Genomic DNA, 25,153 nt, shown 5'->3' on the forward strand with positions numbered 1-25,153 from the left:
CTCAATAACAACAAAAATTATAGAAAACCCACAAACTCATGGAAACTGAATAATACCCACCTGAAACATCAATGGGTCAAGGAAGAAATAAAGACAGAAATTAAAGAGTTCCTAGAATTCAATGAAAATGAAAGTACAACATACCCAAACTTATGGGACACTATGAAAGCAGTGCTAAGAGGAAAATTCATAGCTCTAAATGCACACATAAAGAAGATGGAGCAATCCCATACCAATGAATTAACAGCACAACTGAAAGCTCTAGAACAAAAAGAAACAAACTCACCCAGGAGAAATAGACGCCAGGAAATAATCAAATTGAGGGCTGAAATCAACGAAATAGAAAACAAGAGAACAATACAAAAAATCAATGAAACAAAGAGTTGGTTCTTTGAAAAAATCAACAAGATAGACAAACCACTAGCCAAATTAACCAAAAGGCAAAGAGAGAACACCCAAATTCACAAAATCAGAAATGAAAAGGGAGACATAACAACAGACAATGAGGAAATCCAGAGAATCATCAGATCATACTTCAAAAACCTGTACTCCACAAAAATGGAAAACCAGGAAGAAATGGACAATTTTCTGGATAAATACCAAATACCAAAATTAAATCAAGACCAGATAAACCATTTAAATAGACCAATAACCCCTAAAGAAATAGAAACAGTCATCAAAAGTCTCCCAACTAAAAAAAGCCCAGGACCAGATGGTTTCAGTGCAGAATTCTACCTGACTTTCAAAGAAGAACTAATACCAATCCTCTTCAAAGTGTTCCACACAATAGAAACAGAAGGAACACTACCAAACTCTTTTTATGAGGCTACAATTACCCTGATACCCAAACCACACAAAGATGCAACAAAGAAAGAGAACTACAGACCAATCTCCCTCATGAACATTGATGCAAAAATACTCAACAAAATATTGGCAAACCGAATCCAAGAATACATCAAAACAATCATCCATCACGACCAAGTAGGATTCATCCCAGGGATGCAAGGATGGTTCAACATACGGAAATCAGTCAATGTAATACACCATATAAACAAACTGAAAGAAAAAAACCACATGATCATCTCCCTAGATGCTGAAAAAGCCTTTGACAAAATCCAACACCCCTTCATGATAAAGGTCTTAGAAAGAATAGGAATACAAGGAACATTTCTAAACATAATAAAAGCAATTTATAGCAAGCCAACAGCAAACATCAAATTAAATGGAGAGAAACTCAAAGCAATACCACTAAATTCAGGAACAAGACAAGGCTGTCCACTCTCCCCATATTTATTCAATATAGTACTAGAAGTTCTAGCTAGAGCAATAAGACAACAAAAGGAGATCAAAGGGATACAAATTGGCAAGGAAGAAGTCAAACTTTCACTATTTGCAGATGATATGATAGTATACATAAGTGACCCCAAAAACTCTACCAGGGAACTTCTACAGCTGATAAACTCCTTCAGTAAAGTGGCAGGATACAAGATCAACTCAAAAAAATCAGTAGCCCTCCTATACACAAATGATAAAAGGGCTGAGAAAGAAGTCAGAGAAACATCACCCTTTACAATAGCCACAAATAATATAAAATACCTTGGGATAACACTAACTAAACAAGTGAAAGACCTGTTTGATAAGAACTTTAAATCTCTAAAGAAAGAAATTGAAGAAGATATCAGAAAATGGAAGGATCTCCCATGCTCATGGATAGGTAGGATTAACATAGTAAAAATGGCAATCTTACCAAAAGCAATCTACAGATTCAATGCAATCCCCATCAAAATCCCAACACAATTCTTCACAGACTTGGAAAGAAAAATACTCAACTTTATATGGAAAAACAAAAGACCCAGGATAGCTAAAAGAATCCTATACGATAAAGCAACCCTTGGAGGCATCACCATCCCGGACCTCAAACTCTACTATAGAGCTATAGTAATAAAAACAGCTTGGTACTGGTATAAAAACCGACATACGGACCAATGGAATCGAATTGAAGACCCTGACATTAATCCATGCACATATGAACACCTGGTTTTTGACAAAGGAGCCAAAACTATACAATGGAACAAAGAAAGTATCTTCAACAAATGGTGCTGGCATAACTGGATGTCAATATGTAAAAGATTACAAATAGATCCATATCTGTCACCATGCACAAAACTCAAGTCCAAGTGGATCAAAGACCTAAACATAAATCCAGTTACACTAAACTTAATAGAAAAGAAGATAGGAAGCACTCTTGAACGCATTGGCACTGGAGACCATTTCCTAAATAAAACACCGACAGCACAGACCCTGAGCACAACCATTAATAAATGGGACCTCTCAAAACTGAGAAGCTTTTGCAGGGCAAAAGACACAGTCAATAAGACAAAAAGACAGCCAACAGATTGGGAAAAGATCTTCACCAACCCCACATCTGACAGAGGATTGATCTCCACAATATATAAAGAACTCAAGAAACTAGACATCAAAGCACTGAACAGTCCAATTAAAAAATGGGCTAAAGAGCTAAACAGAGAATTCACAAAACAAGAACTACAAATGGCTGAAAGACATTTAAAGAAATGCTCAACATCCTTAATCATCAGAGAAATGCAAATCAAAACGACTCTGAGATACCACCTTACACCTGTTAGAATGGCTAAGATCAAAAACACCAATGACAACCAATGTTGGAGAGGATGTGGAGCAAAGGGAACACTCCTCCACTGTTGGTGGGAATGTAAACTTGTACAACCACTATGGAAATCAGTATGGCGGTTTCTCAGAAAATTAGGAATCAAACTACCTCAAGACCCAGCCATCCCACTCTTGGGCATATACCCAAAGAATGCTGATACATACCATAAAGATACATGCTCAGCTATGTTCATAGCAGCACTATTTGTAATAGCCAGAACCTGGAAACAACCTAGATGCCCATCAACGGAAGAATGGATGAAAAAAATGTGGTACATATACACAATGGAGTACTACTCAGCAGAGAAAAACAATGAAAGCATGAAATTTGCAGGCAAATGGATGGAACTAGAAAATATCATCCTGAGTGAGGTAACCCAAACCCAGAAAGACAGTTATGGTATGTACTCACTCATTGGTGGATTCTAGATATAAAATGAACAATCAGACCACAACCCATAGAACCATAGAGGCTATATATATATAGCATGGAGGTCCGTAGGACGACTGTGGCATATAATAAATTTCAGTTTTACTCAATTATTGAAAAAAAATAGCCAAATGAATGGAAACACATGAACTATGAACCAAAGACTGAGGGGCTCCCAGCTGGATCAGGCCCTCTGAATAGGTGAGACAGTTGATTGGCTTGATCAGTTTGGGAGGCATTTAGGCAGTGGGACCAAGTCCTGTGCTCATTCCATGAGTTGGCTGTTTGAAACCAGGAACTTATGCAGGGACACTTGGCTCAGTCTGGGAGGAAGGGACTGGACCTCCCTGGACTGAGTCTACCAAGTCGATCACAGTCCTCGGGGGAGGACTTGTCCTGGAGGAGATGGGAATGGAGGGTGGGCTGGGGGTAAGGGGAGGGCGTGGGAGGGGGGAGAATAGGGGAACCCATGGCTGATATGTAGAACTGAATGGTATTGTAAAATAAAAAATATATATCACAAAAAAAAAAAAAAATAAAATAAAAAAAAAAAAAAAAAAAAAAAAAAAAAAAAAAGAATAAAGTTTGCTATGTTTTAAGCATTTAAATGAATGTTTTCATTTGGTTGGCATTTTGAGACAGGGTCTCAATTAACTTAAGCTAAAGAGAACTCTGCAAGGATGGCCTTGAATTTCCGATCCTCCTGCCTCTGCCTCCCCAGAGCTGGGATAACAGGAAGATACTACCACTTCCAGTACTTTGATATCCTTGGAACCTTGTAAGTGCTTTTGATGTCATAGGATTGGTGGCCAAAGAGGCAAAGGCCAAAGGAGACCACTCTCTGAGTGACACCCATGAAAATGACCTCAAATGAAACATGAAGTCGCTGATAGCTTCCAAACTCTTCAAAGACACTCAGTTCACCAGGCATGTTGGCACACACCTTTAATCTCAGCACTCGGGAAGGAGAGACAAGCCAATCTCTGTGAGTTCGAGGCCAGCCTGGTCCACATAGGGAGTTCCTGGACAGTTGGATCGACATAGTAAGACTCTGGCTCAAAGAAAAAAAAAAAAACAAAAAAAAAACTCTTAGAATCACAATCCAGACTCCATTCTAAGAACTTCCTTTTTATCTACAGAGAGAACTGGATAACTTTCAGCTTCCAGCCTGCCTCCTGCTCCCTTTCAACAGCCCAGGAAGTGAGGCAGAGACGTAAGGCTGCTTTCTTCCAGTGGCAGAGGGAAGACAGGGATGCTCAGATGGACTTCCAAGCATCTCACACTGGAACGGCCTCCTTGAGGCATTTTACCCTGCTAAAATGTTCTTAAAACTGGATTTTTTCTAGAACATCCACACACTAAATACACAAAGACCCATTACACTAATCTCTAATCTCTAAATCTATGTTTGACATTTTTTTATGATAAAAGTTTGTTTGAAAGTCCACATTTGAGAGCCTGGTATTGTGGTGAAAAGCTTTAATCCCAGCACTCTGGGAGGCAGAGGCAAGGTGGGAAATTCAAAGCCATACTGGTCTATATAGCGAGCTCTAGGGCAGCCAAGGCTACAGAGAGAGAGAGGAGAGAGAGAGAGAGAGAGAGAGAGAGAGAGAGAGAGAGAGAGAGAGAGAGAGAGAGAGAGACCATAGAGAGACCATACTACGTAAACTGTAATCCCAGGAGTGGAGAGGTAGGAGAATGGGAACCTTAGGGCCATCCTTGGCTAGTTTGAGGCCAGTGTGGGTGGTATAAGACTGTCTCCAAAAAAAAACCTTTTTTTTTTTAATAAAGAAAGAGAAATAAATTTAAAAATATAAACTGAAAAATAATAATCCAAATGTGCAAATATCTACAACTTCAAGAATGTATTGATATAATAAAAAACAAAATACTGGCCAGGCGTGGTGACATACATTTTTAATCCTTGTACTTGGGAAGCAGAGACAGGTGGGTCTCTGTGAGTTCAAGGCCAGCTAGGTCTATTTAGAGAGATCCTATCTCAAAAATAAAAAACAAAAACAAACAAACAAACAAACAAACAAACAAACAGAAAACCACCCTGCACATTCCACACCACACATGTGGAGGTCAGAGAAATCTGTGGGAATTGGTTCTCTCCTTCCACTTTGTGGATCTCTGGTATCAAATTTAGGTTATTAGGCTCCTTCATCTGCTAAGCTCTTCCTGGCCCCAAACCAAATGCTTTTCTGATGTTTCTCATAAACACAATCTCTACCAAGGCAGGCAAGCAGAGGAAATAGACTGATGCCCTAAGATCCCCATATGCTTTGGGGTTATGCACATATATCCTCTTGACATAAGACAGTAACTGACTTCCTTCCCTTGCATATAACTACTCACACACACCCTCTCCAAACAATGCATCTAGTGACTTCAGAAGCTGCCCCACCCCCAACCCCCGCCCACCATCTGCATTAGACCACACATACTCCCATCTCTGAAGTTTTCAAATTTGGACAGTTTTTCTCAGTATTCCCAATGTATCTGGTATGGAGACAGAAGGGCCAGTCGGACCTAAACTAGTTTTGGTTGCATACATAGTAAGGCAAAAACTGTCTTCTAGTAACTTTATAGGAAGGATCCACTATTTACCATCTTATGCTTATGCATAATTGGGTGTGCATATGATGAAAATCAGATGCAATGTAAGGAAGGACATGCCCAATGGAGAAGTCATTATATAACCTACCAATCAAAATAGATAACCATCAAGAAAAGCCCTTTAGTAACCAAGTCCTTAAAAGGAAGCTCAGAACAACAGTCAGGGCCTTTGTCACTCATGTTGTCCCATGTCAGTCTTGACAGTGTTTACTCCTGTAGCCTACACTGCTGCTTTGCTCTGAAGAAAGTCATCCCACTTTTGAAAATATGTCTGGGCTCTTATGTTCAATTCTTGGATAAGAGGCTAAGAACTTGGAATCACCTGACCCAGGCTTAATATGATGGTCTTTATTCATCCATTTCCTGCAAATGACATCATTTCATCCTCTGTATATCTGGCTAACACTCTAATGTGCCACATTTCCTTTATTCATTCAGCCACAGCTAGGCCCCCAGGCTGATTCGGTAACCTGGCTGAATGCATAGTGCCATAATCAGCATAGCATTGCAGGTATCTCTAGTGTATGATGGCTTTGATTCCTTCAGTTATACGCCAGGTATGGGTGGATACGGGGAGCAAATGCACCCCTGTATGAGTGAGCATTCATGACATGAGCACAGCCATGTCAAGGACCCTAATACCTCCGACCTATGGGAACGGCAAGGCCTTCCCCAGATCCCCGTCTGGATGCTGACCATGTGTGCAGAACGCTTCTTCATCCTGGATGACTGAAGCCTGAGACCACTCTCCTGCAGAGACCTCCTACTGAGATCAGCTAATCCACCCTTTCAGCTGTAAATACCAGTAGGCGGCTGATTTGTCTCACATAGCCCACCCCATCCCAGTCTTGTCTGCAGTTTCTTCCCTCACTGTTACCCCAGTAAGGTCCACCCCAGGGCTGTGCCGGTCATGGAAGGTAGATACTATAGTAGTTCTATTTTAAGTTGATTGAAAAATTCCTGGTAAACCTGTTGGATTTCTGCTGTACTATAATATCTTGCTTGTCATCTCTATCAGTTTATATCTTCTCTCTTTTGGTTAGCTTCTCTAAGGGTTCATCAGTCTTGTTAGCCTACTCACAGAACCAGCTCCCTGGTCTTCCTGGTTCTTTGTATTGTACTTCTGGCCTCAATTGCACTGAGTTCAACTCTGGATCTGTATTCCTCCTTTCATTCTACTGGTTTGGGAATTGTTCTTGTTTTTCTAAGACCTTGAGATGCATCATCAAGTTACCCGAGAACTCTGTCTTTTTAATGTAGGCTCTCAAGCTATACATTTCTCAGAACTGCCTTTGCTACATCTCACATGCTCCGGTAGAAGGTGTCTACATTTTAAATTTTATTCTAGTAGCTTTTACATTTTTCTCCTTATGTCTTCAATGACCTGCTCACTCTCCAGAAAGGTATTGTCTACACATGTGTTTATGTGGTTTCTGTAGCATAGATTGCTGTTGATTCCTAACTTCATTTCTTTATGATCTGATAAGGTGCCAGGAATTATTTCAAATGTTTTAAATTTCTTAAGACTTGCTTTGTGGCTTAAAAATAACTATTTCAGAGATATATTTTTGAGGAAATTTCCATAAAATATGTGAAAAAATGTGTATGTTGCAGTTTTTGGATGAAGCTTCAGAGTCTGTTAGCACCATTCATTTATCATCTATAATTTATAATATTCTATAATCTATCATTATTAGTTCATCACCTCCAGTGATCCCCCCATGGGGTGTTTCTGGGCCACCAGCCTATTGGTAAGAATAGGGTATTAAAGTCACTCACTATAATTATACTGGGGCCTCCATGTCTCTTTATGTCCAGTAATTTTTGTTTGATTGTGAAGTTCTAGTGTTCTGTTTGTTTTGTTTTATAAATTGGTTACATCAACATTTGGTGCATATATATTTTCACTCGTTATGTCCCCTGATGATTTCCCTGTAGTACTATGAAGTGGTCTTGTTTCTTCTAATTTTGCCTTGAAATATGCTTATTAAATATGAACACAGTTCATTTTGCTTCCTTCCAGATTCCAATTGCTTGGAGTATTATTTTCCATTCCTTCAGCGTGTGTGTGTGTGTGTGTGTGTGTGTGTGTGTGTGTGTGTGTGTATATATATGTGTCTTTGCTGGTGAGGTGTGTTTCTTACAAGAACAAACAGTTGAAAGTTGTTTTTTAATCTAATTAGCCAATCTATATCTTTTTAAAAATATTTATTTATTTATTTATTGTATATGAGTGTGTAGTAGAACATTTTAAGGTGTGTTACTTTTTGGGGGGGGGGGGTTTCGAGACAGGGTTTCTCTGTTTAGCTTTGTGCCTTTCCTGGGACTCACTTGGTAGTCCAGGCTGGCCTCGAACTCATAGAGATCTGCCTGCCTCTGCCTCCCGAGTGCTGGGATTAAAGGCGTGCGCCACCACCGCCCGGCAAGGTGTGTTACTTTTGTTCCTATTGCATTTGTTTAACTCTGTAAAGCTGTGTTACTGTGCCTGTGTAAAACACCTGATGGACTAATGAAGAACTGGCCAATAGCAAGGCAGGAGACAGGATAGATGGGGCTGGCAGGCAGAGAGAATATATAGAGGGAGAAATCTGGGAGGACAGATCTAGCAGCCAGAGAAGAAGGACACCAGGGGTCAGCTGCCCAGCTACACAACCAGCAAGCCACAGAGTGACAGATTTACATAAGGAAAAGAACAGGAAAAGCCCAGAGGCCAAAGATAGATGGGATAATTTAAAGTTAAGAAAAGCTGACTAGAAACTAAGCCAAGCTAAGGCTGGGCATTCATAATAAGAATAAGCCTCCGTGTGTGATTTATTTGAAAGCTGGGTGGCAGCCCCCGCCCCCAAAAAAAGAGCAAAACCCTCCAACAATATTAGTTCTTTTTTCTGCATGTATGACTTTATTCCAGAAGAGGGCATCAGATCCCACTACAGATGGTTGTGTAGAGACCCGCAGAGGCTTCCTAGTGAGACCTTACTAAAGGTCAGAGAATCTGAGCTTGCTTTACCTAGCAGGGTTAAGTAAGGAGACTTGGTCACAGGCATGTTTACCAGGTGTTTGAAAGAGTCTACACTTGGCTATACGGTGTGCTTTGATCTTGCAAGGGGGAGGTCTTTTGCCTCTCCCCTTGGCATATTATAAAAAGTCCTTTTGCATAAAGCTCTGGGTAACTGGGTATTGATTCAGGGCCCTCCTGAAACTATCTTGTGTCTCTTTCTCCTTGCTGTCTAGGTCTGTCTTTCTAACTAATTTTCTAATTCCTCTCTCCTCCACCCAAGAACCTTTCAAAAGGTGGGAGCAGGTTGGAGCTGGACTCTCACAGACTCCCACAGTTGTAAGATACCATATGGGTGCTGGGAATTAACTAGGGTCCTCTGGAAGAGCAGCCAGTGTTCTTAACCACTGAGCAACCTCTCCATCCAGAAGTCTGTATCTTTTAATTAGAGAAATAAAACCATTTACACTTAAGGTTATAATACAGAAGTGTGTCCTAGTTCCTATAATTTTTTTCTTTCTAATGTTTGATGGTCTTCATTTTTTATTGCTTATCTGTTTTTCTACTGGGATTTATTCTTTCCTGTACGTTCATGCTTTATAGTTCTCTTCTGAAATGGAACTACAGGAAGTTGTGAGCCACCCAACAAAGGTTCTGGGAAGGTAACTTGAGTCCTCTAGAAGAGCAGTGAACACTTAGTGCTGAGCCATCTCTCCAGCCTCTGCTTTTTATTTGGGGGCAAGGTTAAGTTGCTCAGGCTGGTCTTGAACTCACTCTGTAGGCAGATAGGCCTCGAGCCCATGATTTTCCTACTCCAGCTTCTCAATTACTACAGATTTTTTTTCTTTATTCCTGTTTGAATCATTTAACTCATGAACTTTATCTTCAAGTCCCCAAATTCTCCCATCTTGATTTCCTCTATTGGTGAAGCTTCCCACTGAGTTGTTTTAATTTTGACTTACTCAGCTTTTCTTTTTTTTTTTTCTTTCTTTTTTTGTAAGGTTTATTTATTTATTATGTATATAGCTTTCTGCCAGCATGTATGACTGCAGGCCAGAAGAGGGCACCAGATCTCATTACAGATGGTTGTGAGGCACCATGTGGGTGCTGGGAATTGAACTCAGGACCTCTGGAAGAGCAGCACATGCTATTAACCTCTGAGCCATTTCTCCAGCCCTTATTCAGTTTTTCATTTCATTTTGTTTTCTTTTCAAAAATCTATTTTTATTGAACTTCTTGTTCATATCCTATATTATTCTCCTTAATTAGTTCAGGCCCCCCTTCACTTGGAATTCATTGATGTTTTAATTTTTTACATTTATTCATGTGTGTGTGTGTGTGTGTGTGTGTGTGTGTGTACATATGGAACATGTGTGGAGATCAGAGGACGACTTGTAGGGATCAGTTCTCTCCAGGAATCAAACTCATGCTGTCAGACTTGGCAGCAGTACCATTACTGTTGAGCCTTATCTCTAGCCTCCATTGGTCTTTTAAACAGTCATTATTCGGAGGCTTTTTTTTTTTTTTTTTTTTGGTTTTTCGAGACAGGGTTTCTCTGTGTAGCTTTTGCGCCTTTCCTGGAACTCACTTGGTAGTCCAGGCTGGCCTCGAACTCACAGAGATTCGCCTGCCTCTGCCTCCCGAGTGCTGGGATTAAAGGCATGCGCCATCACCGCCCAGCTATTCGGAGGCTTTTAATCCAGCATTTCATCCATTTCAATAACTTTGGAGGCAATTTCTAGAGAATTATGAATTTTCAGAGGAGTCATCCTGCCTGTTTTTTCACGTTTCTTGTATTTCCATGTTGGATGGATATATTTCCAATTCATGGGGTAACCTTTTTAGGAAGAGATTTCCTTTGGTGAGATATCCTATGACATGAGAATGTTGAAGTGGTGAATATATTTCCTAATGGGTTTAATAGTATAATTTCCTGCTTATGTATTGGTTAAGGACTAGTGTATTTTCAAACAGGACATACTATTTAGAACTGAGGTTCCACAGGAGTGGATCCAGAAGATGTAAACACTAGAATGTAAACACTGGGCCCTCCTCCTTCCGTTACAGCTCTAGCCTGGTGAGAATGTGTGTTCTGAGGATGTGGGTTCAGCCTGTGCTGTGGTCCTTATAGAAGCAGGGTCCATAGACTTTTCAGTTTTTCTCTGCCATTGCCAACACTGAGGAGCAGGTCTTCAGCACAACTGTGACAGCTTAAAAACAAAACAAACAAACAAACAAACAAACAAAAACCCTCTGTCTTACGCTAGGCATCCGTCTTGGTACCCACTGGTTGTTTGTCTCTGACTCCAGTCCCTGGAAGATAAATTCCCAGGAACTCTGACTTAGTGACCACCCACTCAGAACTGTACAGTGAGGACCATCTACTGGCTATGTTGTGACTGACTGCTTTTTGGCTTCTGTAACCTGCTTGTGCCCAATCTTGGCCAAGCAAAACAACTCCTTTTTTTTTTTTCCCCAAAACAACTCTTAGCTTGCTTCTGCAGATACTCAAGGTCTTCTTGTGGGTTTTGCCTTTAAAAATCCTTCCCTGGACGGGCGGTGGTGGCACACGCCTTTAATCCCAGCACTTGGGAGGCAGAGGCAGGTGGATCTCTGTGAGTTCAAGGCCAGCCTGGTGTACAAAGTGAGTTCCAGGAAAGGCACAAAACTACACAGAGAAACCCTGACCCTATCTCGGGGGGGAAAAAAAAAATCCTTCCCCAGGGTAGAGAGATGGCTCAGCAGTTAAGAGCACTGGCTGCTCTTCCAGAGGTCCTGAGTTCAATTCCCAGCAACCACATGGTGGCTCACAACCATCTGTAATGAGATCTGGTGCCCTCTTCTGGCCTGCAGGCATATATGCAGGAAGAACAATGTATACATAATAAATAAATCTTGAAATTAAAAAAAAAATCTTTCCCCCACCCCCATTCTCACAGTAAATCTTAAATTTATCTCAGAGACTGTTGTCCTGCTAGGAGAAATCGATAAATCCTTTAATCATAATTAGATTAAATCTATGGTTTTTTCCCAAGGGTCAGGAACTCCATAACACACACACACACACACACACACACACACACACACACACACACACACACACCATGCTTACTTAGAGCCTGGCTTGGGATTTTTATCACTTCTATTCTTTGAGTTTATGTATTTGCTTAAGTTTGAGCCAGGGAAGGTTATGTGCAGAGCAACATGTACTGACTGTCGGCTGGGCTGGGTGTGGACCCTTTGGCAGCATAAACACAACATCCACACAGCACTCTCCAAACATTGTGGGAAGGAGAAAACCAAAACAGTAACAGCACATAACAGTGAGCCAGACACAAAAATACAGTAATGACCAAGTCCCAACTACAGCACCCACAACTCTAAGAACGACAGCAACTGGAAAATAGTGGAGAAATAGTATAAACCAAAGGATTAGCATAACGGTTACATTTTGTTATGATAAAAGGTTGGAGAGAGAGAGAGAGAGAGAAAGAGAGAGAGAGAGAGAGAGAGAGAGAGAGAGAGAGAGAGAGAGAGAGAGAGAGAGAGAGAGAGAGAGAAGGGGCTGGGGAAATGGCTCAGCAGTTAAGAGCATTGACTGTTCTTCCAGAGGACCCGGGTTCAATTCCCAGCATCCACATGGCAGCTCACACTGTCTGTAACTCCAGTCCTAGGGCACTAAAACATCAATGTACACAAAATAAGTAAATTATTTAAAAAACAAAAAGAGAGAGAAAAGCAAAAATTTTAATATTCAGAACATAAAAACAGGGGAAAAGTGGAAGTGAAAGGCTTCATCTTGAGAGGGAAGAAGGGAGACAGGGAAAGAGAAGGGTTGGAGGGATGGAGGAAAGAGAGACGGAGGAGAGGCGATTTCAGTAGGAGAGGAAGAGAAGGGTAACGAAAACTGCTTGCACTTATATGAAATTACACACACACACACACACACACACACACACACACACACACACACACACACCTCCAGTTAACCAGTCAGCACACACAAAAAGCAAACACACCCCGAAGTTAAAAAAAAAAAAACCCGGAGTGGTCATGCAGGGAAGGACAGACGTTCACTCTGCCAGTCTGCACTTCCTCCCACTTCTTCTTGGACTTTGAGCTCCTCGGAAAGAAGCCTGCTGGGGGACAGACACCCTTCCTTTTTTTCAGGAGCTGCTTCCTGGGACCTCCTCAAGATGGCTCCCATTGCAGCGCCCCCTTGCGCTTTGAAAAGCCTTGCACTGCTCCAGCAGCCGCACACAGGGCAGCTCTGGGAGCAGATGCAAGACACCCTTTCTTTACGCTGACTCCTGTGCCAACTCCTCGGCACACCAGGAGTGTTGCTGGGCCCAGAGGGGCTCGGAGCTGCTGCTGTACACAAATACGCCATTAACTGCATGTGCTGTCTCTCCTGATTGTGGTTAATTTCTTTACATCACTTGTAACTTTTCACGTGAGACTTGGAGAGGGCGCTGCCGCCAGGAGTCAACTGTTGCTTCAGCAATGGATACTTTGCTAAACAGAGAAGTTTCCCACTGACCTCTGCCTGGCCTGGGGTTTCAGAGTTACAGGCACAATCGAGCCATCTTCTTGGGCTGCAGTCTCTAACTATGTAGCAGTGGGAATTCTGGCCCCAGAGCTGAGCTGGTCTAGCTTAGAAGCTCCACCCCTCAGCAGCTCACTCTTTCCTACCATGGCTCAGATAGATGGCAACTCTCTTGAAACTTAGCCACCACGTGTGTGCTAGCTGGATTTAGATAACAGTGAAGTGCTACTTAAGGGAGAGCCTGGGTTCCTCTAAAAACTGGAAGAAAGCTGCCTTGGGATTGTTACAATGTGAGCAAGAACAACTTCTATTTATAAAAGTAAACAGCATATTGGAATCTGTATGTCATCATAGCTAGGAAATTGCTAAAACAAGTGATTTTCTTTCCTTTTTTTTTTGTTTGTTTTGGGTTTTAGGGGGGTTGGCTTTTTTCCAGACTAGGTTTCTCTGTGTTGTTTAGGTGCCTGTCCTGAATCTCACTTTGTAGATCAGGCTGGCCTTAAACTCACAGAGATCCGCCTGGCTTTGCCTTCCGAGTGCTGGGATTAAAGGTGTGTGCCACCACTGCCTGACCTTTTCCTTCTCTCTCTCTCTCCCTCCCTCCCTCCCTCCCTCCCTCCCTCCCTCCCTCCCTCCCTCCCTCCCTCTTTCTTTCTTTCTTTCTTTCTTTCTTTCTTTCTTTCTTTCTTTCTTTCTTTCTTTCTTTCTTTCTTTCTTTCTTTCTTTTTTCTTTATACAAGATCTGCCTTACTATGTTGCCCAGGATTACAGAAAAGCTCACACACCTCCTACCCAGCCTCTCCAGTCCTGGGATTACAGGTGTGCATTGCTACCCTGCTAGGAAGCTACTAAAACAGTCCAGTGAGAATGTAATTGACAATGGACCAAATACTGACATTCTGACCCGGAAGAGGGAGATAAAGGTGACTGTGGCTGTTAACTGGGCAGGAGAACCTGACCAATACAGAGTCCAAAGAGACTGAGCTGGAGTGGAGGTTGGCAGGTGATGAGAAACGCTGTTTTACAGAACACAAGTACAGAAGGGTATCCAGCGGACATGCACAACCCGGAACCACGCAGCAGAAACTGGGGGTAACTGGTTTGGAGACAAAAGGTTAAAAACTATCTATTTACGGATGAGAAGTAAGGTTTTACTAAAGTTGGCAAAGGAGATTTGAGAGAGAGAAGAAAAGCAGAATAGTTTTTAAGATTATGCGGGGTATGAAGACACAGACAAGGTTCAGGAGGAGGAGTGACTAGAGAGACAGACAACCCAGAGCATCACGGAGGCAAGGGGCCATATCTGAGTGGACAGGAGTTAGCATGGAGAAAGACATAATACGTACGCCTCCAACTACCCAATTGCCCTGGTATGCCCCCCCCCCCCCATATCAGGCCTAGGTTTTAAGGCTCCACTTGATGGGACCAAATAGGTCTGAGGTTTAGGCCTGAGGAAGAAGTCGCTGCAGACGGATGGGTTCTTAGGGATGGGCCTATGCCCGTCTTCAGCTCTCTGCCTTCTGCCTCAGGCTCAGGAGACACTGACTGAATCTAACCAAAAGCTGGGCTTGCTGCGTGAGTCACTGGAACAAGGCTTTGAAGCCTACAAAACCTAGCGTTAGAGTAAAGCGAACCTGGATTTTAGTCTCCACTTTGTCTCCTGATAGTTACATACTCACAGGGTCATGCCCCTGCCTCTCATAAGTGGACAAAGACTGAATTTCTAAAACACCTTTGAGCATCAGGCAGTAACATGTAATAAGCACTCTGCGAACAGAAACTATGATTTTAGTTATTTTTAAATAATAATAAATATTTTTTCCCTCACCACAGCCTGCTGATGCAAAGGTAAACCAAGCTCTGCATGATGGTACAGTTATAATTGGGAGGTAATAGGAAGAGGACCAGCTCAAGCTACATAGTGAGTTCAAGGCTAGCCTGGATGACATGATACTGTCACACACACACACACACACACACACACACACACACACACACGAAAATGCAAACCAACATAACCTTTTTAAAAGCAAAATTCTGTCAAAAATTTTCATGTACGTACATCTGACTCAGTAGTTCTGTTTTTTACTCCCTCCCCCCACCATGTATGTGGAGGGGAGCGGGGAGGTCACACATGCCACAGCATGCCTGTGGAGGCCAGAGGACGGCCCTGTGGGGTTGTCCTCTCTTTCCTCTGTGTGAGTTTGGACATCAGGGTTGTACTGCAAATGCCCTCACTTGCTGAGCCGTTTCCCAGTTCCCACCCGACCGGTAGAAGAATGTTCACTGTTGTATGTAGCAGGAATCTTTTTTTTTTTTTAAAGATGTATTTATTTATTTTGTATACAGTATATATGACTACAGGTCAGAATATGGCACCAGATCTCATTACAGATGGTTGTGAGCCACCATGTGGTTACTGGGAATTGAACTCTGGAAGAGCAGTCAGTGCTCTTAACCTCTGAGCCATCTCTCCAGCCCCCTGTAGCACGAATCTTAAAAGGTCTTATTAATAGAAACAAACCTGGAGCCAGGTATTGGGGTGAATGCTGGAAGATCAGAGAAGCAGAACAAGCCACAGCTAACCTCACCTTGCCAATTCCTCAACTGATCCTGTTTCCTCAGACTGGAAGCCTCTGAGTCCTCATCCAGAATGAATCTCAGCTGAACTGTGCTGCTCAAAAGCCTAAAAGCTTAACCAGCTCTAGTTCCTGGTCCTCACACCTTAAATACCTTTCTGCCATCACTTCCTGGGATTAAAGGCGTCAGTCACCATGCCTGGCTGTTTCCAGTGTAGCCTTGAACTCACAGAGATCCAGATGGATCTCTGCCTCTGGAATGCTAGGATTAAAGGCATGTGCTACCACTGCCTAATCTCTATGTTTAATATTATGGCTGTTCTGTTCTCAGACCCCAAATAAGTTTATTAGGGTGCACAGCGTTTTGAGGAACACAATACCACCACAGTTGTGTTGTTTGCCAAAGGGAAAAATGGGAACCATTGTCAACTGGGATTGTATAGGTTCTACCATCCATGGCCAAAACCAAAGTTAAAACGGTGGAAGACAGAAGAACACTAAATGTATTAAAAAGTAAAGGAAGTGGTAGCAAATAAGGAAACCTTTGGGTCCTGCTCACATATCTCTGCTGAGTCAACGAGAAGCCCTAATATGCCATAATGTAATTTCAAAACCACAGATAACTTTTTAAAAGGCAACAACAAAAGTCTTATGAAACATTAATGTTGTAGAATATCATTTTAAGGTGTTACTTTTGTTTGTGCTGTGGAACATTTGCTTTAATGATGCAAAGATGTGTTGCCTTTTTTTTATGTTGCATTTGTTTAACTCGGTGAAGCTGTGTTAATTTGCCTGCCTAAAACACTGGATGGTCTAATAAAGAACTGAATGGCCAATAGCAAGGCAGGAGAAAGGACAATGAGGGCTGGCAGGCAGAGAGAATAAATATGAGGAGAAATCTGGAAAGAGAAAAAAAGGAGGTAAAGAAAAAGGAGGATGCAAGGGGCCAGCCACCCAGTCAGCCATGCAGTAAGAGTGAAAAGTAAGATTTACAGAAGTAAGAGAAAGGTAAAAGCCCAGAGGCAAAAGTTTGGTGGGATAATTAAAGAAAAGCTGGCTAGAAACTAAACCAAACTAAGGCCAGACATTTATAATTAAGAAGAAGTCTCCGTGTGTGATTTATTGGGAGCTGGGTGGTAGGCCCCACCAAACAGCAAAAACAACCAGCAATATGTTGGTGTTCCAATGTGGGGCTAAAGTAGAAGAAAACCCAACAGCTCATTATTCTAACAGTTGATAACATGGACTACACATGCACACGTGCATAAAACCCAAGACCTGGGCTTCTTTGCTTCTCCGAGTACAGTGGCCGAAGACCATTTGTTTGCAAAGCTGTTTGCATTTGTCCCTATGGTTTCAAAAAGGCTGGACAACCAGTGTGGATGACCAGTACATGAAACAGTCTACCTGCCCAGCACAATTATTTCCTAGTATCTTCAGATTCTAGTGAAAATAAAAAATATACCCACAAATATGAGCACATCGGAAATTATACAAGCCAGGACTGGCAACGTCTGGAGTTCTGGTCCATTTAGTTGAGACTATGCGGGAGAAAGGGGGACACACGGAAGTCAAGAAAGGGAACACATCTCTGCTCCCAACCTTAGGTTTAAGCTCTGGAAGAAGTGGAGGGCAAGCCTGTAAGGGTGTGTCCAGTATTAAGAATACTCCGAGCCGAGCGGTGGTGGCGCACGCCTTTAATCCCAGCACTCGGGAGGCAGAGCCAGGCGGATCTCTGTGAGTTCGAGGCCAGCCTGGGCTATCAAGTGAGTTCCAGGAAAGGAGCAAAGCTACACAGAGAAATCCTGTCTCGAAAAAATAAATAAATAATAAATACTCTGGGTTTCTTCCTCACTTCCTGCCATCTTACCCCACAAGTGGAGCATGCTTGGTCAGGTCCCCATGCCCAGGCCATCCTGCCGAAGTGCCTCGAGAGCAGCTTTGGAGTGGCCCACGTGGCTCTCTAGTAGAGGGTGGGAGCCCTTCCTGCCTCCAGCCTGGAGCCCCGACTCCCTGAACTCACCGTCCCCGCAGCTGCACCGAGGAGATGGGCTTCTTCAGGTGCCGGACCCAAGGCACCAAAGTGTGCTGCTCGGCCAGCGGGGGCAGCGGGCAGCGTGGGAGCCAGCGGCGGCCTGGCTCGGACCCGAGCCCTCGGCCCAGGCCAGCGGTGTCGCGGGGCTGTCCGCCGCGGCGGGGCGGGGCGGCCCGCAGCCTGCTCGCACTGGCACCACTCTCCGGGCGAGCATGCTCAGCGGCCGGCAGCCCGGCGACGCTCGGAGCGCGGCCGCCGCTCGGCACGGCCCGGTCCTGCCGGAGCCAGCGAGCGCTTGCAGCCGTGGCCCCGCCTGCCCGGTGCGCCGTTGGTTGCTAGGCGCCGGTAGCCTGGGGCCGCCCCACTGAGCTCGGCGGGTACAGCAGCTAAAGGACCTAGCGACAGGGTACCGGGCCAGGGTGGATGCTGGGATGGCTAGGAGATCAGGAAAAGGACATGGCGTCAGGGTACCAGGCCAGGGTGGATGCCCCGATGGTTAGGAGACCGTTGACACTGTTGCTGCCTCTAGGTCACTGCTGAGTGGCGAGCTCTGCAGTCTAACACTCGTCCTAGGGTAGGAGAGAGAATGGACCGTTGGATAAAGCGGGGAGTTTGGCTTCTTAGGCCGCTGGCACATCGGCTGATATCAACCTCATCTTTCAGATTCAGAGTAACTAGACTCTTTCAAGTATTTTGTGAAAAGGGTGTCCTTTCCCTACCTTGGAAGTCTAGCACCCGCACCTACTCAGTAAGATTTCAATGCCTCACTGCTCAACACACAGCATACCAGTCCTCAGGTCCTCTGGTTAAGAAAGCTAACTCAAATTAGACCCGGACTGTAATACTAAGGTAGATAAAGCTAACCCCTCTTCTGAAACTAGGCTCAGTGGAGCTGGGCATCTAGACTTTTTGGTGGATCCTTTTCTTAGCACGTACAAGGCTCTGGGTTTGGTGCTTAGTGTCACTTATGCATGGTGGCATATGCTCTGTAATCCCAAACCCTGTGGAGGCAGGAGGAGGATCAGTTCAAGGTCATCGTGAGTTCAAGGCCAGTCTAGGATACATGAGATCCTGTCTCCAATAAATACATGTATGTGTATACTTTATATAAATAAAAGAATTATTGGCCAAAAAAAAAAAAAAGGCTAATGAGACATATAGAAGACTGGGCTGCATATTAACTTAAAGGAAGAATTTAGTGGGTAGAAATTAAGAGAAAACATGTCTGAGTCCATCTCAAAATCAATTATAAATTCATTTCTGGGGTTGCAAAGTGGAGAATCACATAGAAGAGATGATATGGATCAAACAATATACCAGGATTCAAATGTTTCTTTCACGTGTCCTTTTGGCTCCTGCACCACACAAACTCGGCCTTTCCCCAACTGCTCTTTGCTGGGTATCTAAAAATCTCCCTTAAACCTTTTTGTTTGTTTTCTTAAAGTTTTATTGCTAAGAAGTCCAAGATCAAAGGGAAGGCAGGGTCAGTGTTTTGTGAGGGCACAGTCTAGTTAGTCCCTTCTTTCAGGAGGGCACCTTGAACGCTGCATGCTCCAGAAAGACAGTGTCAAATGGGGAGGGGCAAAAAGAGATCTACCATATTGCCCCCAGCCAATTTATACGGCACTGTCCCATCCATAAGGACAAGGCTCTCAACCTAACTACCACAAGGTACAATCTTGTACTTCTTAATGTTGTTGAGCATTAAGTTTCAACATGAACACAAACATTCAAAACACTAGAAACAGAGGGAGCCAAGTCTAGAAAATGTACTTCATACTATTTGCCAATGACATAAAATCCAGAAAGGCCACATTATTTTATGGTTTTACCATCTCTCTTTAAAGTCTTTTAAAGTGTGTGTGTGTGTGTGTGTGTGTGTGTCCATGTCTGTGCACATGCGCACATGGTGGTGGTACACATGAGCGTTTGTCTGAGTGCAGGCATGTTTGTTGGTAGAGAACAAGCATGGCTGTTGCCCCCCTTGTTTGAGACAAGGTCTGTGCTGTCCACACCAGACTAGCTGGCCCTGAGCGTCTGCGGATTATTCTAACTGCCTCCCATCTCCCTTTAGGAGCAAAGGGAGGGCAGACATATTCAATCCCATCCAGGTTTACATGCGTTCTGCCGCTTCCAGACCTCACACTTGGGCATCAGGCAATCAAGCCACTGAGCCATCTCCCCAGCACAAGCCTGTCCACACCCCAGTCAGAACCAACAAAGGGCAAAATGTGAAAATAATTCACAGAAAAGTGGCAAACTCACATGTTTACTTAGACTTTTTAACAGAATGGAAGGTGCAATTACATTCTTCTAGCCAAAAAAGGTTTTTCTCATTTGTTTAAAAGCAAAACAATGATGCTATTTAAAAGGTAAAGGGTACCTAATACCTTCCACATACAGTTAGTATAAATAACCTAACAATTACTAACATGTAATGTTTGATGACAAGTTACTCATGGTGCACACCTGTAATTTCAGCATGTGGGAGGGAGACTGAGGGAGGACTGTGAGTTCAAGGCCAATCTGGATTTCACAGCCTCTCTCTCTCTCTCTCTCTCTCTCTCTCTCTCTCTCTCTCTCTCTCTCTCTCTCTCTCTCTCTCTCTCAAGTTAGAGACGGTGAGATGGCTCTTCAGGTAGAGATACTTTCCAGGGCCTGATCTGAGTCCCGTCCATCCATGATCCCACAAGATGGCAGGAAAGGAATCCCAGGTGTTTTCCTCTGACCTCTCCAGGCACGCTGTGGTTTGTGAATAACATACACATATACAAAACAAATATAGTATCTTAACAGTAAATTAGGGGCCAGCAAATGGGTAGAAGTGCTTACGATGCAGGCTTGATGAGTTAAGTTCAATCTCTAGAATCCTCATAAAGGTGAGAAACAACTCCACAAGATTGTCCTCTTTCCCCCGAGATGCGCATGCACGAACACACGAACACACACACACGCACTCGAACAGAGTGAATGCATGCACATGCATGCATAACACAGTAACTTAAATTTTAAAAACTTAATTGATTTAATGGGAAATACTACCTACTAAGCCTAAGCAGTCCACAATTATTTCATCTCATGTCTTGGAGACAGTATCAATAGAGATCTGTACCCCAACTTCTTTTATAAAATTTTCCAATTCATATAATATGAACTGTGTTCCTGTAATGTTATTCTGTCCCATCACTCCTATATAACTGTCCTACTGTTACAAATATATAGTATGTGTATACACACACTTATACACAGATGCACACTTCATGTTCCATCTTATTATCCTCTACCACAAATACCCCATAACCATAATGTGCCAGCTAACTGGAGGCCTGGAATTTCAAACGCTGTTGTTCTAAGTAAGTTGACTCACTGGATCTTCAGCAGGCACTGGGGACCTCGGCAGTGCTAAGGCAGTCCCAAGGCAGACAGATCTGCCCAGGAGGTGCTGGCAGCAGGGCCTGTGTTTGAGGGAGACCTGGTAGCAGTCAAGAGTATGGAGTCAGAGAAGTCTGTTTGGGGAAGAGAACGAACCGAGGTAGGTAACACTGGATGTTTCAGTGCTCGATCCTGGGGTGGGAAATGGCTTTCCTTGGCAAAGAGGAAGTTAGGGGGCTGACACTGGTAACTGGAACTGATGGCTGCTTCAGCGATTCAGCTTTATCAAGTTTTTTAGAGAAAGATAATCTAGTGTTCACTTGAAGGCAGGAGACTTGGAATCTTCCCACAAAGCTGTCTGTATTTCCTATGTATTAACTGTTTTAAACCAAACCAAGTTTATTTCCTCTGTGCACAAGCACATGTGAGGGTCAGAGGACTTCGGGAGTTGGTCGGTCCTCTTCTCCCACTCTGGGGAGCAGACTCAGGTGAGGCAGCATGAGACTCAGCCTGCAGAGCCACCCTGCTGACCCAGCCAAAGGACTACCGGTGTCATGTCTAATCCCAACAATGCAGAGGAACAAGTGTGTGTGTGTGTGTGTGTGTGTGTGTGTGTGTGTGTGTGTGTGTGTGTGTGTGTGTGTGTGTGTAATCTCTCTGGGGTGTTGCAAGGAAATGGCTTTTTTCTAACCTCATAATTGAACCAAGAAAGACTTGTCAAGTTGATTTCATGAAGGATTTGAACTTTTCCAAGAGTGGTCAAACACCCTTGCTCTGCTTTAGAGAGTAGTAGCATCAATTAAAAAAACCTAAGACATGCTTGGACAAGTGTGGCAGCCTTCTAGGTGATGCACAACAACGTAAATGTGACAGAAGTAGGTGCCAACAGTGCTTAGTAAGAACCCCAGCCACACGGACCGAATGAATTGATTGGCTTTTGGAAACCAATTAAGAACAATTTTACATTTTCTTTTGAAGTATATGTCTTGGTGTTTCTACTGATGTGATAAGCACAATGACCAAAAGCATCATGGGGAGGAAAGGGTTTTTAAGCAGGAACTGATGCAGAAGCTGTGGGAGAATGCTGCTTACCAGCTTACTCAGCCTTTTTAAAATACAAAAACCACCCAGAACCAAGTGCCCCAAGGTGGCACACAAGTGCCCACAATGACCTACATCTTCCCATATTAATCAAGAAAACGCACCCCAGGCTTGCCCAGAGGGATTTTTAAGATGGAGGACCCCTATTCTCAAAATGACTACTGTCAAGTTGACAAGAAACTAGCCAGGACATAAATTTTCCTTGTTGACTTAAAACGACTTTCTTAATTGATTGCTAATCTATTTAAAATCTGTAAGTCAGTTAATGAATGTACAGAAAGGGTGTGTGAAGTGGTTACAACTCCATCAGGAGCTTTAATGCTACTCTACAGTGGTTAAGCATCAAGCCTTACACTGGTGGCTAGGAGGAGCAACAGAGTTTCAGATGTGCCAAATGCTTCCAAGTTAGGCTAGGGACCGGTGGGGGGTGGACGGTGGGCCCAGTGCTTCAGACTCCGGACTACAGCTGACAGGGTAGTTTGGGCATCCCTTTGTGAAATTTCCATGTTCCAAATCCTGGAGCCTGTGAACACCACACAGACCAAGACTGCAGATGTACTTAAAGACCCTGAGATGGAGAAATTATGTGGGCTTTTTCCAGTGGCTCGATGTCACAAGGCCCTTAAATAGGGTACAATGAAATGGCTCAGTAGGAAAAGGTGCTTGTCACCAACCCTGATGACCCACGTTCAATTACTGGTACCTCCATACACACAAAACAAAGGCAAGTTTAATTTTAAATATTTCCATGCATGGGTGTTTCATGCTTGTCTGAGAGGCCCCAAGACTGGAGTTACAGATGGTTGTGAGCTGCCACATGGGTGCTGGGAATTAACGAGAGTCCTGTGGAAGAGCAGCCAGTGTTCTTGACCACTGAGTCATCTCTCCTGTACCACTTATCTATTTTACAAATGAGGGAAGATGTAAAGGTAAACTCAGTTTTCATTTTAAAGGCGATTACTTTCCTTCTGAAGGATCGTGGGTCTGCTGACACCTTGACTGGGCTTCCCATCTCCAGACCTGTTTGTCCTGTCTGCTGGATGGATGTGCAAAAGCAGAAGTTATATTGTTTAGTGTTGGACAAGCTAATTGTGTCCAAGCTACACTACCAAGTAGCTTTTTAGATGACCACAAATACTTAACCTTCATTACCCTATGAGGCTATATCCAAGAATTTTCCCCATTTGACAAGGGAGACTTCCTTAAAGCACAGAGTGCACTTTCCAATAGCACATGTGGAAACGTCCTCATCTCCAGCTCCGTTAGAGGAAGGATGCCCTGTATGCCTGTGCTGGATACTCCAGACCATGGGGTACACAAGCTCCTGGGGGCAGGGTGTGTGTGTGTGTGACTCCCATATCTTGCTGTAGGAGTGCTGAGATTATGCACCCCATTATACACACGGATTCCTGACACTTAGGCTATCTGTCTAGCGTGTGTGCCACACGTTTTTTAACCTACCCAGCTACCTCCCAGGCTCCAGACTTCAACCTAAATCAGTGTGGAGATGGGTTATAGACCCATCAATTCTCATCCTAAAATTCAGCTGCAACCACAAATGACCTGTTAAATGTACTAGGAAACAATGGTTAAGTCCAGCAAGTGCAGAAAACACAGGAAACTGATCCTTGACACCAGTTTATCTGCTTATCTTAGTCACAATGGTTTTCCTGCAGTTCCTTCATCTTCTCGCTGGTTCTGAATGTCTGATTTCTACATGCAAACCCATCCCCCAACACATCTGCAGAAAGAATGTAGTCCATTTCTTCATCTCAAGCCTCCCTACACATCAACTTATACCTAACTTGCCCAGAGATTTTTAAAAGTACACCAGTTAATGATGGGAAATTTCTGTGAACATGTAGCTGCAGATGGTGGTACACACCTACAGTGACAGCACTCAGAAGAGCTAAAGCAGTCTGGACTATATGCGCGCCAGGAAAAGCTAAGACTATCACAAGATAGCTCTAAGATTTTGATAAGGGCCACCCACCCACTAGTTTACTGTATTCATGATTCTGATTGCTCAGAGGCCATTCATCACCCTCATTATTCCCCTAAAACTTGGAAACCAAGGAGGCACCAACAGTTGAAATGGGCCGACTTCTCAAGACAGTTGATTGACATGCCAAGACAGACTATATATAAACTCTGGCTCCACCTGTTCACTTAAGGCGAACTGAGCAAGGGGCTGGACATGGCTCACTTCTCAGCTCACGAGACCCTTTTAACTCCACTCACACACAGATGAGCTTTCATACATCTTTTTTGAGACCAGGTCTCACTATGTACCTTTAGCTGGCACAAATTCACCTGTCTCTGAAGTGCTGGGATTCAAAGTGTGTAGCACTACATCCAGATTAATTAAGTCATCTAGTTGACAATGCACTCAAGACTTTTGGTACAACTAATGAAGACCAGAAAACCTTTACTATGTTATTTATTACATTCTGAGGTAGGTAGTTCATAGCTGCTGGGTGAGGGGGAGTCATATCCCTTAGTGGTAGTTACTGGTAAACTGCCTTCCGTCAGGGCACACAACTCTACATCCTGTGTGCACACAGGCAACCGAATTAAGTGCAGTAGGCAACACACACGAGAAGACATGAAAGTACAAGGACCCACGATAAAAGGGTTTAGTGTGAGGGGATGAGACATCACATGTCCAAAAAAAGCTTTTAGGTTTTGTTCTCCAATCTCACGGTAACTGCCTAAGATGCTCTGAAATAATGTCTATACATTTAAACTATACATTAAATGGAAGGGCTAGGGGGGCTCAGCAGTA

General features: G+C 43.4%; 1 protein-coding gene across 1 annotated transcript in view; it reads right to left on the reverse strand.

Moving 5' to 3' along the window:
• The window catches only part of C2H8orf89 (chromosome 2 C8orf89 homolog), a 30,351-nt gene extending 12,125 nt beyond the window's left edge, over positions 1-18,226 (reverse strand). Inside the window, exon 1 of the mRNA XM_015993514.3 lies at positions 17,884-18,226. The gene's annotated coding sequence lies outside the window, so the exon portion shown is untranslated. The remainder of the gene's footprint in view (positions 1-17,883) is intronic.
• Positions 18,227-25,153: the final 6,927 nt, after the last annotated feature.

The sequence above is a fragment of the Peromyscus maniculatus genome, chromosome 2 (assembly GCF_049852395.1).
Source record: "Peromyscus maniculatus bairdii isolate BWxNUB_F1_BW_parent chromosome 2, HU_Pman_BW_mat_3.1, whole genome shotgun sequence".
NCBI classification, from domain to species: domain Eukaryota; kingdom Metazoa; phylum Chordata; class Mammalia; order Rodentia; family Cricetidae; genus Peromyscus; species Peromyscus maniculatus.